Here is a 6,000-nt window from a genome sequence, read left to right on the forward strand (position 1 = left end):
AATCTGCTCGTCTAGGATCCTCTCAATGCGATCGTGTTTCTTGGAAAATTTTGGCCGTGGACACTTAGGTAAGGGTTCACTCTCAAAGGAAGGATTAGGCTCAAATGGCTCACTGGGTATCGATATTGGCTTTTTATACTTAACCAAATCAGAGATATTAAAGGTAGAGCTAATGCCAAAATCCGGTGGTAAATCTACCACAAATGCATTTGATCCGATCTTCTTTAAAATTTTAAAAGGACCTGCTCCTCGTGCATGCAATTTCTTAACAGTTCCAGAAGGAAATCGTTCTGGTCTAATTCGTATCATAACATAATCACCTTCAGCTAAATCAGATGTCCGGCGATGTGAATCTGCTAATTATTTATAAATTTGATTGCTGATATTTAGTTTTTCTATAATATCTTTATGTAGATCCCTAATATGTTGTGCAAATGACTCAGCTGACTCGGATGTCCTGGAATGCATGGGTAATGGAATGAGATCAACAGGTTTTCTAGGATGCTGACCGTAAACAACCTCAAATGGACTCATGCCAATGGTTCTATTGATGAAACTATTATATGCGAATTCGGCTCGAGGTAGTAAAAGATCCCAAGTTTTCATATTTTCACCCACTAAACACCGAAGTAAATTACCCAGACTTCTATTTACGACTTCGGTTTGACCGTCAGTCTGAGGATGATATGCAGATGAAAATTTTAATTTTATCCCCATTAGATGCCATAAAGTTTTCCAAAAATAACTGACAAACTTGACATCTCGGTCTGATACAATGGATTCGGGTAACCCATGTAGACGAACGATTTCGTTAAAATATATCCGGACAACTTGAGAGGCATCGAAGGTTTTAGAACAGGGCAGGAAATGAGCCATTTTTGAAAATCTATCTACAACCACAAAGATGGAATCATGTCCCTTGGCAGTCCATGGTAATCCTAGAACAAAATCCATACTGACATCTTTCCATGGATATTCGGGTATTGGTAGTGGAGTATATAATCCCGTATTCTGTCTTTGCTGTTTGGCAACAGCGTAGATTCGGCACTGACCCACAATTTTGGCAACGTCGCGCTTCAGACTGGGCCAGTAGAATTGATGTTCTACGGCTTCAATGGTTTTGGTCTTCCCAAAATGACCAGACAATCCTCCCGCGTGTAATTCCCAAATTAAAAAGTCTCGAACAGACGTATGCGGGACACATAATTTATTATTCAGGAAAAGGTACCCCTCTTGAAGGGAATACTTATCTATCTCTTTCGAAGTTCCTTGTTTGAGTGCAGACATGATTTTTCCAAAATCAGGACAGTTATCATATTCTTCTTTTAATTTCTCAAATCCAGTGACTTGAATACTGACTACTAACAACAGATTTGTCTTTCGAGATAATGCATCAGCAGCTCGATTGTCTACACCGGAACGATGTTTTAATACAAAAGTGTATGATTGTAAAAATTCAACCCACTTGCCATGTCTAGAATTTAATTTCTTTTGTGAACTAAGGAATCTAAGGGCTTCATGGTCTGAATATAAGATGAATTCTTGTGGTAGTAAGTAGTGCCTCCAGAATTTAAGAGTTTGGATTATGGCATAAAATTCCTTATCGTAGGTGGAGTATTTGCGCATGGTTTCATTTAGTTTTTCACTAAAATAGGCCACAGGGTGTTTGTCTTGACTTAGGACTCCACCAATTCCTACACCTGATGCGTCACATGCGACTTCAAAGACTTTAGAGAAATCAGGAAGTCGTAACACAGGTGCACTGGTCATTAAAGTCTTTATCTCCTCAAAAGCACGATTACTAGCCTTAGTCCACTCAAAGGCTCCCTTACGAATACAGTCTGTAATTGGTGCCATGATTGTGCTGAAACCCTTAATAAATCGACGATAAAAGGTGGCTAACCCATGAAAACTTCTTACTTCATGCACATTCTGGGGTGTGGACCAATTCTTGATTGCGCTCACCTTTTCAGGATCTACAGATAGTCCGTCTGGAGTCACAACAAATCCTAAGAATGTAACACATGTAGTCATAAACTCACATATCTTAAGGTTGATAAATAGGCTTTCGGAACTAAGCGTCTGGAAAACTTGCCGGAGGTGGTCTAGATGTTCCTCCTTTGTTTTGCTGTAAATGAGGATGTCGTCAAAGTAGACAACAACAAATGTTCCCATGAAAGGTCATAGTATTTGAGTCATTAGTCTCATGAAAGTGCTGGGAGCATTTGACAGACCGAATGGCATTACTAACCACTCATATAGACCATCCTTTGTTTTAAATGCGGTCTTCCACTCGTCTCCTGGTCTGATTCTAACCTGATGGTAGCCACTCTTAAGATCAATTTTAGAGAATATATTTGATCTAGAGATCATATCTAGCATGTCGTCTAGTCGGGGAATCGAAAATCGATATCGTATTGTGATCTTGTTGATTGCCCGACTATCAATGCACATTCTCCAAGTTCCATCCTTTTTAGGAGTTAAAAGGGCAGGTACGGCACATGGGCTTAAACTTTCTATAATGAATCCTTTTCTTAGGAGTTCTTCAACTTGACGTTTCAACTCGGCATGTTCGATAGGGTTGAGCCGATAGTGAGGGGAATTTGGTAGGGTCGCTCCTGGGACTAGGTCTATTGCGTGTTGTATGTTCCTCATAGGTGGTAGTTGATCAGAAAGATCCTCTGGGGTGATATCCTCAAATTCTTTAAGAAGACTAGTCATTTCTTCTGGAACTAGGCTTGTTTCTTTCAGACTAACTTCTTTAACAGCTAAAACCCACACAGAAGGGCTTTCTTTGATGTCTCTTTCTAGCTCTTTTGCGTTGATCAAGTGTAATCCCTTGGGTTGCTTTTCCTCTTTTGGTTTTATTGGGTTACTATCCTTTGGCTTTTTTGGTGGTGAAGGGTATAGTGTGATTTTCTTGCCTTTGTGCATGAATGAGCAAGTATTTGTCCGACCAAAAAGCATGGCATCTTGATCGAATAACCAAAGTCGTCCTAAAATTATGCTTCCGACGTCCATAGGAAGAACGTCGCACCAAATTTCTTCCTGGTAAGATTGAAACTTAATGGGTACCTTGCAGTGGTATCTAACAGGTATGGATGAAGTGTCTAACCAGGCGACCTTGTAGGGACTGGGGTGGTCGATGGGTGTTAGTCCAAGCTTGGAAATTGTATCAGTGGAAACTGCGTTGATGCAACTTCCACTATCAATGATAATTTTACAGACCTTGTTCCCATTGCTTATGTAGGTGTGAAAAATTGTAGTTCTTCGCCAATCTTCACATTCCTTTGGTTGTGTTAGGGTACATCTTAGTACATTTATCCTAACTTCAGGTTCAGTTTCTTCAGTGAAATTTGGTTCATCGAATCCCTCGGCTAATTCAGGATCAGTTATGTGAATTTCTTCGTCTTCTACAGTTTCCTCAGGGTGTTCCTCTTAGATCTCTCCAATATGTAGGGAACGGGAGGGGCACTGGTTTGCAAAATGTCCAATTCCATGACAGTTGAAGCATCTACCCCTTGAGCTACCCTCCTTACGTCCTTCATTCAGGGTGCCTTTGCCTCGGTCTTCTTTCCTGGGTGGAGGAGTAACTAATGGAGGTCTAGTGGTTGGGGTAGGATTTGGATTAGTTCTGGGGACTTGGTGTGGCTCGGGTCTAGGACCTAGTATACTCGAGTTTCTAGGTTCACTTGGTCGAGTGATTGGCATTCTTGGGAATCTTTCATAATCCTGAGCTAATTGATATGCCTGCTCTAGACTATAGACCTCTCGCATGAAAAGCTCTCGTTGGATGTCACTTCTTAACCCGGCACGAAATCGGGAAAGGGTGACAGAGGGATCTTCATCGACATGACACCGCATGAGGAATTCATCAAATTTAGCGATGTAATCAATGACTGACTTGTTTCCCTGGGTCAGGGTTTGCCATTGGTCAAGGAGTCGTTGTTGATAAGAGGTGGGAAGGTATTTTTCCCTGAGTTTATCTTTCATTTCATCCCATGTTCGGATGAGTTCTTGTCTTCTATTTAGGATCAGACATTCGACATTCTGCCAATAATATTTGGCTTGACCGAGAAGCCTCATTTTTGCAAATGGAATTTTTCGCTCTTCAGACATGTCGTACCATTCGAAATAATGATTCATATCTGACTCCCAGTCAAGATACTCATGAGGATCCATGCGGCCTACGAAGCTGGGTGCCTCAACCCTGACACTTCGAAGTATACGGTCATCGATGTCACGGTGATCATTAAGAGGTTGATTTATAGGATCACGACCTCTTTCATTGTGATGGGGTCTTTCTCTGAGATAGTCATCTAGTGGACAATTGTGATTTCTGTCAAAGTTTTGCCTATTCCTGGGATAGTCATTGATATGTTGGTGGTTCCGATCAAAGGGTGGGTGGTCATTTCTTTCTCTTAGGTTATTGGCTAGGGAAGGGCTACCCCTATCTTGATATTCTTCTAAGGCATCGGCTCGGGTACATAACCTTCCTAGCTTCTCATTAATTTCTCTGAGGACTGAGCTGATGTCAGGGTCCATCACACGACTGGACTCAGGCTCGTCTGGATGATAACTAGCTCCGGATCTAGTAGTCATGGGGTTTGAGTAGCTTTTCTTTGAACTTTTTTTTTCAGAATAGAACCTCGTAGTTAACCGAAAATTTGGAAATACTTCGAGATTGATTTCCAAATCTCCCTTTGTGGTTGAATACCCCCTTTTAGTCTAGTTTCAGAGTTGCCCAAATTTGAGATTTTTGGCAATTCCTAGGGACGGGGAAATTTATTTTGAACAGTGGTATGTATACTGGAATTCAGGAGCAGGGTGACGTGTAGGGTGATTCGGAGATTTTTCTCAGGGACCAAACAGTCTCCGATTTTAATGAAATTTAGACCCACACTTTCTAACTAAGTCGGTAAGCTATCCCTAGGTTTTTCAGAATTTTTCAAGCCTTGTGGACGCAGTAATGGATAAAACACTGAAGGGGTGTTTACGCGGGCTGTTGCAGAACAGGGCTGGACGTGCAAACCTGTTTCAGGAATTCTTTTGGAGATCAAACGATCTCCGACGGTACTGAAATTTTGTATCGTATGTCCCACGGAGGTCTAGAAACGAGTCCTTTTTTTTTTAGAATTTTTTTGACACTACTAGGTACGGGAATTAATGAAACTAGGAGGATGATGCAGAGCTAAATATAGCAGGCTGAATGCTTGATGAATTGTCGAAATGTGAACTAAGATGCAGGCCTATTCTTAATGTAATGCGGAATGCAGAATGCTAAGGTATGACGATGCCCAAATAAACTATACTTAGAAAGGATGCAGAAAGATTAAAACTGGTGCCCTAGTAAACTTGCTCTGATACCAAGTTGATGCGGAACAGGATCAATGCATGCGATCTAAAAATTTCTTTTTTTAATTAGATTTTAGCAATCCAATTCATAAACTATTAGCAAACTCAAATCTAACAGCTATCAGATGATTATATTAAAATCGAATTGACTGAAAGAAACTACCGACGATTGATCAGTTCCTTTAATAATTTTTAAAGAAGGATCGGTGTTGATTAGGAAATCAACACGTGATTAGGGCACGTTGATCTACTTTTAATTTCCTGTGTTAAGCATAAAAATTTGGGAACTTAAACTGAACCCAATAACGACTTACTCAGAATTTTGGTGGAAGGATCACACGGACACGATGCTTGAGAAAGGTCCTGAAAGAGGGAGGCAAGTCCAGGGTCCTAGTTCGCTGACGGGTCGTCCTTCGTTGAGATGGATGGAGGAAATTGACAGGATCTGAAATAGAAGACCTGGGTTAATTGAGGTGGTAGGATGTAAGGGAAAAAAAAGGATAATCTATTTAAAGGATAAATAATCCGGACGACGAATCGTCGGATCGGGAAGGAGTCTGGAAGAGAGAACGGGGAGCCGGATGATGAGCGCCGCCTGCGCTGGAGGAAATCGCGGAAGTCAGGGGAGGCCGCGTTCACTTAGAA

This window comes from Phoenix dactylifera, chromosome 1, assembly GCF_051530095.1.
Source record: "Phoenix dactylifera cultivar Ajwa chromosome 1, Ajwa_hap1_PhDact_Kaust_v1.1, whole genome shotgun sequence".
Lineage (NCBI taxonomy): Eukaryota > Viridiplantae > Streptophyta > Magnoliopsida > Arecales > Arecaceae > Phoenix > Phoenix dactylifera.